The 9,656-nt window shown below is 46.6% G+C and overlaps 1 protein-coding gene across 3 annotated transcripts in view; it reads right to left on the reverse strand.

The window, feature by feature from the left end:
• CUNH9orf3 (chromosome unknown C9orf3 homolog) overlaps positions 1-2,145 on the reverse strand; it is a 402,054-nt gene extending 399,909 nt beyond the window's left edge. The window contains exon 1 of one of the 3 annotated variants that reach the window (XM_019517353.1): positions 2,096-2,127. The gene's annotated coding sequence lies outside the window, so the exon portion shown is untranslated. Of the gene's footprint in view, positions 1-2,095 lie in introns of all 3 variants that reach the window. The other 2 variants (XM_019517354.1, XM_019517355.1) reach the window with 2 other exon arrangements.
• Positions 2,146-9,656: the final 7,511 nt, after the last annotated feature.

The raw sequence follows: 9,656 nt of genomic DNA on the forward strand, positions 1-9,656 counted from the left end.
TCCCCCCCCCCCCCCCCAAACCCCCAAAGTATAAAAGTTTTTAAAAGCCCTATTCTAGGATCCAGGAAACAGACCAGGGAGAGAACCTTGACAGAAATCCCAGCAACCCCCTCATTTTCAGCAGCCTGCCTTTGACACAATATTCTTCTTATGAACATAGCACATAAATGGCAGTGTCCTCCTGGCTGTCATATCCGTCTCTAACTGCTATATGCAATATAAAATTTTATGAGTCCCCATCTAACATGGCTATATTTATAGATATTGCATCTTTATATGCCTCAAGATTTTATTTTGCTATTTTTGTATGATGGGAAACTGCAGTCTCTAAGACAATGTTATTACAGATGTGTGCAATTAGCCTTGTTATTTCCACTCAATATGCACAGTGCAAGGAGGTTTGAATTTTCTCAAGAGAGACAGGTAATTGGGCAAGTGAGGGCTTTTCTTCTGCTCCCACATAAAAACCATTTCACTCACCGTCTACAGCAAAATCTATAAGGGCTTGAAAGTTTCATCTGCTTAATAAAAGAGCCACAGAATTTTTCCCTAATCAGAATTTCCCTAAACAACACCCATGCTAGGGAAACAGCATTTCTCTACCAGTCCTTGTAGAAATGATCCAGGAGCCAAGTGCTCCACTCTGACAGTAACAAACTCTGAGACACTGGGAAAATCATTTAACCACTTAGCCCATTTCTTCATCTACAGAATCAAGATAATGACTCTTATTCCTTTTTTGTAAATCATTTTGGGAGCTTTAAATGAGACCATCACTTGAGGACAACAAGTGTTACCATCCTTCATAAGTTATGACTAACCTCCAGAGGTTACCTGTAGACACTGATCAGAAAAACCAGGGAGCTAGCTTCAGCTTCACTAATCCAATCATTCAGACCAATGCTGCCAAATACGTGGCCTACAGGCCTGATCAGGCCCACAGAGCTGTATGATGCACCCCACAGGTTGCTGGATCAACCCCATGTACTGGTCTGAGCCCTGAGCACTGCACACAGTGCATGGCCTGGACCCAGCACTGCATGGCCATCATAGCACAGCAGTTTGGTTGGGGACATGTGCTGCATGTGGTGCCCCATGGCACTGGACCCGTGTACTGGCTCCGAGACCAGTGTGTATTAAGCCATGCTGGAAGCCACACAGCACACTCCCTGTGCTGCACGCCACACAAGTTGCCAGTCTAGCCCAGCATGCAACACATGCCAGCCCTGAGACTCACTGTGCACATGGTATGCAGGGCTGGCACAGGGCAAGCGCTGCCTGTGGAGCATGGGCTAGAACCAGCATTGCAAGCAGCACAGGAAGTCCCAGGCTGCATGCACCTCCCTGAACTGATGCCCTGTACTGCCTACAGTGTTGGATCCAGCCCATGTGTGATTGCACATGCCACCAGCCCCAGGGCTGCCCTGTGCTGTATGTGGCATGCCGGCTGAACTCAGCACCATGGGGAGCTGTCCCAGTCCACCGCATGGCCCAGCCCTGCAACACCGGACAAGTTTGACACTCCTGATTTAGACTGAACACAGATGGCCAGTTTACACCTGGGCCTGACTGCCTTGGGTTTTTAGGTGCTTTGGAACAGGCCGAGACAACGGTTTCTGTGGGCAGCTGGAACCAAAGACTCCTAGAGGAGTCGGGCTGGAAGGGAGCCCCAAGAGTCACCGAGTCCAAGCCCTGCCTGAGGCAAGACCATCCTCGTCCAAATCCAAACTCACATTCGTTTCCGCTGCCCGGGGGGCAAAGCGTCCATTTGTCCTGCTCAAAAGGGGGACAAGGTGCCCGTACGACCCCAGCAAAAATCCTCAGCCCTGGTGCAAACCAGCCACCTGCTTTCAGTCTCAGCAGACTGGCACCCGCGGCCACCAGCCGAGGTCCCAAATGCCAGCAGAGCTCGAGTGCCCTGAGGCTCCGGGACACCTGCGAGCGGCGAGAGCAGCTGCAGGCAGGATCCGGCACAGCATAGACCCGCCCCCCGGCACTGACTGAGCCCCGAGCACTGCCGGGACGGGACGGGACGGGGCGGAGCAGTGACGCCCCCTCCCCTTCCCTCCCTGCGGGGCAGCCGGCACTCGCTCACCTGACACTCACGGCTTCAGCCCAGCCCGTCGCGCCGGCGCCTCCTCATGACGTCACCACCCCCCCGCGTGAAGGTTTCCCGACAGCCCCGCCCATGAGATTGGCCACACCCCTTCCCTCGAGCCCCACCCCCGGCGGCCTAGGGCACGACCCTGGGTGGGCGGGGCTAAGGCCAGAAGACGTGGGAGGAGTCGGGGTCTGAGGAGGGAGGGTCATACCTGACTCCCCAGGCCCTGGTGACTTCCGCATCTTCTGGCCTGGTCCAGGTCCTGCGGATCTCTGTAGGTGGCAGACAGGTTCTGCTGCCTCTAGTAACCCAAGGCCCTCTTGCCTGGCGCCCTCCTAGCTCAGATCTTCTGCATAGCTCCTGCTCCTGCCCCCTCCAGTGCCTAAAGGGAGAAAAAGCGGATGTGTTGGAGGGAGCCTGCCAAAAAACGTTCAGGGCAAAATATGATACCCCCACCCCCCTTGGATAGTGTTGAATCCAGCCAAGCAGAGGTGCCCCTCGCACCCTGCATTGCCTAGGTACAGCACAAGTGAAACCGCTCCCTTTCCAGTCGCAGTGACATCTGGGTCCCACTTCACGTTGGCTCAGCAGCTCCAAAACACTCCAGCTACTTCTGGGGTTTGTCCCAATCGCCCCTCAGCTTCCACTGATGTTAACAGAGGAACAGTTTCAGTTTCTGTGCCTTCATTTTGGGCCAAATGCCTCCCAGCGTAACTCTGCTCCTAATTTAGATATACCATCTGGTGTGTGTGATCCTACCAAAGTTTGGCTATGAATCCAGTAATGGAACCATTAAAATAGAGAACAAGTGGGCTTCTGCTATTCCACCAGAATAACCTGGGCCCACAACATATTTTTATATATAAAAAAAAGCTGCAGGAAACCTCATTTGGCACCTGTCTGTACCTGGATTGGTTGCATTCCAGCCAAGAACAACCCAAGGTGATATACATTAATGATGTACCAAGAATAAAACTGCGCAGTGCTTTGTCTTCAAAACAGGCTTTGTTCTCCACTTTCTATGCATCATTTGTAGTCGGTTTACATACAGTACCGACAAGAGGCCCATCAAAATCAGGTCTCCAATGTTTGAATGTTCTAGCAATACAGAATAACTCACACTCCAGGTAGTTTTTCCATTTCCTTCAAAAGTAAGTAATGTTCTTTGTAGCCAGAACTATCCCTAGTAACGATTTCTATTAAAACACCTTACAAGTTAGAAGATCATTTTATTAACATGAATATTAATATGGTATGTGTGATTCAACAGCAGTTAACACATTAGTATCTTGAAGAAAAAGGTCACATCGTAGTTTTTCCCCACTGAGAATGATCACCTTGTACAAAGAGAGAGACTATGTGAGGAAAGGAGTCAGAATACAGTCATGTTAACAGGTAAATAAATGGTTTTTTTATTTAGGTTTTTAGTAGCCACATTAGTAGGGAGGGGAGTGGTTTAACACAAGGGTGCTCAACCTGTGGCCCATGGAGCCATGGTATGCAGTCCACAGGTCTCCCCACAGGTTGGGAAATTTGGCAACAGTGGAGTGGTAGCAGTTAATACTGCCACCCTCCCCCACTGCCAAATTCTCAAACCCTCGATCCCAAGCAGTAGGTTGGGGCTAAGCCACACCCTCTTCCCTCCCACAGCTGGATTGGGGCCAGGCCATGCTCCCTTCCTGCTGCGGAGTCAGGTTGTCTGCCCCCCTCGCCCCAATCCCCAGTACAACCGTCCCAGGCATCAGATCGGGATCACCAGCCAAAGCTGGCCTGCAGACTGTCCAGATACTGGCTCACCAGCCAAAAAGGTTGAGCTGGCAAGGGGGTGTTGGTTGTAGCCATGTTGGAACAACTTTCCCAGCCACAGAACAACCATCAGAGAACCACCACCAATACCTTACAACATTCCAACCTCATACTTGGTGAAACTGTAAGAACCAGTTAACCCTCAAATATTATCAGCCTCTCCATACACACACCAAAGCTGAAAAATCTGTCCTCTCTAAAGTTCTTTAAAAAAGGTTCAGAAAAATACCCAACTAATACCGTAATAATATACCACAATGTGGAGAACTAGAAGAATTTTCCTGATGCCTCCGTCTCAAGAAATATTTCCACAACCCAAATGAATCCACTTCCAACAATATTTCATCCTTTGATAACATTGAGGAAAAGATTAACACCCAAAACACAAAAAATCATGTTGGATACCTTACGGTGGACAAATTATACCATTATAATTGGCTGCTTCAGGGAAAGAATGAACAATGAAATAATCAACAACAAACACCACCATAATAACCTCTGCCTCTCAGATAGAAGGGCCATAGAATCTCTAATATCCAACTACCAAATGTTAATAAAACCAGCAGATAAAGGAGGAGCTATAGTTATCCTTAACCATGAAAACTACATAAAAGAAGCCAACAGACAACTCTCTAACACCACCTACTATGAAAAACTAGAGGAAGATCCAACTCCCTTTTCACCTTGAAACTCAAAACCACTAACAAAATCATTTCCATATGAACTACAAGAAAAACTATAGAACTTGATCCCCTGACTACCCAACCCAGGGATTTTTTATATGCTCCCTAAAATCCACAAACAAGGCAACCCTGGCAGACCTATAATATCCAACCATGGAACCCTAACTGAGGAAATATCAGGTTTCACGAAAACCTCTTGTCACTTAAAGAACGAGTTTTGTCCAAGACACAACAGACTTTCTACAAAAACTAGACCACCTTCCCAGCAATACCTCCCAGCCATCATGGATGTTACCAGCTTATAGACCAACATCCCACACCAGGATGGCATCCAAGTCTGCTTTACATATCTTCAAGAGCAAGATTACAACTCAAAGTACAGAAATAAAGATATTACTGAACTTATACACTTCATCCTCACATAAAATAACTTCACTTTCAATAACCAACACTTCTGCAAGATCATGGGCACAGCTATGGGCACCAAAATGGCCCCACAATATGCCAACCTTTTTATAGGCCACCTGGAAGAAGAATTCTTCAAGAACTGCACCATACCCATGCTATACCTAAGATATATAGATGACATCTCCACTGAAAACCTGCAATCTCTGATTGATTTAAAAGGAGGCTAGATGTACACCTTGCTGGGGTCATTTGACCCCAGTACTCTTTCCTGCCATGGCAGGGGGTTGGACTAGATGATCTACTCAGGTCCCTTCCGACCCTAGAAACTATGAATCTATGATTTCCATCACAAATTCAGTAATCATCACCCCTCCATCAGACGGTCTCTTGAATATTCCAGCACCAACATTTCATTTTTAGACACTATGATCAATATCCAGAATGGTAAAATACAAACCAAAGAAGTTGTAATATACAGCCAAGTCCTCCAATACCATCAAATTGCACTGAGGAGAACACCCGCAATCATCACCTCACAAATCTCAAAAAGGCTTTCACTCAACAAGGACACTCCTCCAGAGAGATAGATTGCACTTGTGAGAAAGCCACCTGGATACCACATGAAGAATTGCTGCAGTACAAAAAGAACAACCCCATGAATCACACACCATTAGTTATGACTTACCATCCTTCCCTGGAACCTATATGGGAAATCCTCAGACAATTAGAGCCCATCCAAAACCACCCATCCTACCCTTTAAACAAGCACCAAATCTCACCAACCGTATCACCAGAAGCAAATGTCCTATGGCCCAAAGTACACAGAATGGATCCAGACCATGCTGGGACAAGAAATATAAAACCTGCCAACATATCTCCACCACATCACCACCCCCACAATAACTACACCCCACTACAGAACCATCACCATTTCTGGATTGTACACCTGCACTTCCAGAAATGTAACATCTCATCCAATGCACTAAATGCCCTGATGGAAAACATGTAGGAGAAACCAAACAACAGCTGTTTACCAAAATAAATGCACACCAAAAAATCTATCAAAGAAAAAAATACCCAATTACCTGTGGGTGCACACTTCTTACAGGACAACCACTCTCTCTCCAACCATTCAGTTCTAATCCTCAAAGGGAATTTACAAAACACCTTTTGTAGATGAGCATACAAGCTTCACTTCATAAGTCTACTGGATACAAAAAATCATGGACTAAATATGGACATTGGACATATGGACATTGCCTGCCATCCGATAACCCCAGATAACCTCTCCACTTTTTACCAGCTACAATAGAAATGCATTTTGCATATTGGCTTCTATTCCACCCAGGAGAACACAAAACACCAGCAGACTCTCCCTATACCTGAAAAAGGGCGTTTGTGCCCAAAAACTTGCAAAGAACATTTTTGCCAACTATTTAGTTGGTCTAATAAAAGATATCACATTTACCCAAAGAACCTTGTCTGAGCTGGTTTACCACATTTTTTTCCATTTTACTTTTCTTCTTAAAGTCTGTAATTATTTCTAAGCAGTGAGAATGAGAACTGGAAACAGTACAAATTATAAAGCATAAAGGAACATTGAGACATAATTTTGCAGAGTTAAGAATGCACAAACAAAGACTATGACTAAATCTATTATTGATGCTGCCATCAATAAAAGTAGGGCCGGAATGGAAGTGGTAGGAACTAGTTCAGCTGCAAAAAGCAGGGTAAGATAAGAAATATAAAGGATCAGGAGCCATAGCCAGTTTCCTCAGTCATTAGAGGACGTGCAAATAACAAAAATTAACCACCTGACTGAGCCTTTCAGTATCACTAGCATCACAATTGTGCCAGGTCTAAATCTGACTTCTTTCCTCTCTGCTAATGAACTCATACACCTCATCTTGCCCCTTGCACTTTCTGGCTCATCTACAAATGTTTTAATTAATCTACCCTCAGGACTTACCTCATAGGATTTTTGTGTTACCATCATCTTACATATACAGCCACTAATATAAAGAAAGATATAGTGACTTCTCAAAGGTCCTCCAGGAGCTAACATTAGAACCTGAATTCCACTGGAGAACTCTTAAATCTAAGTTGTCTATTCTAATCCCATAGAGCAGGGGTGTTAAACTCATCCAGCCCTGTGGGACACATGAGGATCTCTGGACTTGTCCGCAAGCCAAATCACAGCACAGCAGAGCCATCACGCAGAGCCAGTCCAGTGGGACACTGTCTGTAGTGTGCTCCCTGTGCCAGCCCCCTGCACTGTGGGCAGCATGCACTAGCTCTGCTTTGGGGCATGCACTGCCTGTGGTGCGTGGACTGGACCTGGCAAAAGGGGACAGTGCGGGACACATGCTGCATGCCCTGGGCACCAGCTCTGGGTCTGGTCAGGGTCCAGTCACAAGCCATTTGAGCACACTGGAGATCTGGTCAAGCAGGATGCCTTGCATGTCCTGGACTGCTCCCCTGTGCTCTGTGCAGTGCCAAGTTCAGCCCACACATTGGACTGGCTCCACACACTGCACGTAGCATGAAGGGTCTGCCTCAAACCCCCATGCTGGATAATATAGCTTCATGGACTGGGTCTGGCCTGCAGGCTGTGTTTGGCATCCCTGCCATAGATATAAAAGATGTTATTCTGAGAATGGATGGACAGAAAAAGATACATATACTAAAAACCCCAACTGCCTGAAGCTGGAATACCCTACACTTTGATTGAATCCTGCGTTTTGATAGCAGCTATCATAATACTTCTCCAGCTTATCACTATCTCGCATTCTCAGGACACATTACAAATGAATGACAGTTACTGTACTCTGCAGCTAATTAAGATGCACCTCAGAATGGCTTCCCACAGGTTTCTCCGTACTCCATCTATCTGGTGGAGATTAAGCTACTGCAAAAATTATGGAGGCTTTGTATCCTGCTGGTATATTTTTGAAGTGTCTGCTGCTTCTTTGTCCTTTGCAGAAACTCAGTGCCAAATTCTCTACTGATGTAAATTGGCACAGCTCCTTCAGAAGAAAGTCTGGCCCACAAAATATACACTGATAGGGCAAAATGAGTGTCCTAAACACATATTTTCTCTTTGCCCCTATTTCTGGCTCAATGGCTAACTACTTACAGAAAATGGACCAGTTCCCATAGGATAAATGTAAAAAGTTTCTTCCCAGAATATACAATAAGCAGGTTATTATGGTACTCCTCTGGGATTTGAAAACAGGCCTCTTACCTCTCGTGTGGGTTCCCTAAGAAATGACACATACTCCCTTCATTTTTTGTGCCAGACTCAGTCTTATAGGAATGCCCAGAGAATGCCAACCGGATTGCATGAGATAAATGGAGAAACATTATACTAGGTCTTTAGAAGCTAAGCAACTCAGTGGTATTTGAACACAGGTGTTTTTGCACCTGCCTGGTGAAAGAAATTTAAGTAAGCACAGGATCTTACTGGCAGAAACATAGGTGCATAGAAGGTTAGGCAGCAACTAGGAAAATCTTTTTAGGTTGCCAGTAGTTCAGTGGGTAGAGTGGCAGTTAAATGTACAAGTCCCCAGCTGTCTTTCCTGCTTGGTGCAGGGAGCTGGACCCGGTGATCTTCTGAGGTCCCTTCTAGCCTTACAATCTATGAATCTAAGCCAATGTCCTCTAACTCTGCTTAGAGCTAGGCTAACAGAGATGGTGCTTAAAATGGCAGAAGGATTCAGCAACTTGCCTAGTAGAAATGTCAGTGTTGCTATAACCATCTTCATGGATATTAAGAAGGCTGGGAAAGTGGTAGAATATTACTCATAGATTCATAGATTCATAGATTAAGGGTCGGAAGGGACCTAGTAGATCTTCTAGCCCGACCCCCCGCCAGGGCGGGAGAACAACAAAAAACCCCAAAAAGAGAAACGGGACTCAAACGAGTCCAGCCAGGTAGGCATCCAGCCTCTTCTTAAAGACCCCCAGGGTAGGGGCCAGCACCACTTCCCTTGGAAGTTGGTTCCAGCTCCTAGCCGCCCTAACTGTGAAGTAGTTTTTGCGGATGTCCAATCTATACCTCCTCTCCATCAACTTGTGCCCATTACTCCTTGTTATGCCAGCGGGCGCTAGGGGAAACAGCGTCTCCCCCAAACCCTTCTGGTCCCCCCTAGTGAGTCTATAGACGGTCACCAGGTCCCCCCTCAGCCTTCTCTTGTGGAGGCTGAATAGGTTCAGGTCCCGCAGTCTCTCACTGTAGGGTCTGCCCTGTTGTCCCCGGATCATGCGGGTGGCCCTCCTCTGGACCCTCTCCATATTGTCCACATCCCTCTTGAAATGGGGCGCACAGAACTGGACACAATACTCCAGCTGTGGCCTGACCAGCGTCGCGTAGAGGGGGAGGATCACCTCCTTGGCTCTACTCGAGATGACCCATGTTCTCAACCTGGGGTCACAACCACACAACCCCTTCCAAACTTACATGGGGAGGGGATCCTGACCGAGTGGGAAGCTCTACAGGTGACCTAATCTCAGGTTCAGAATCAGTGACCGAGCATGAGTAGGGTGATCACTGATCACAACCAGCAGAGGTACCCCAAACAGTATCATAATGCCTTTAAAGTGCAAGAAACTGATTATTGAAATGATTAGAGACCCACATATTTAATAATCTCTCAACA

Source organism: Gavialis gangeticus, unplaced genomic scaffold (assembly GCF_001723915.1).
Source record: "Gavialis gangeticus isolate Ggan-Ray unplaced genomic scaffold, GavGan_comp1, whole genome shotgun sequence".
Lineage (NCBI taxonomy): Eukaryota > Metazoa > Chordata > Crocodylia > Gavialidae > Gavialis > Gavialis gangeticus.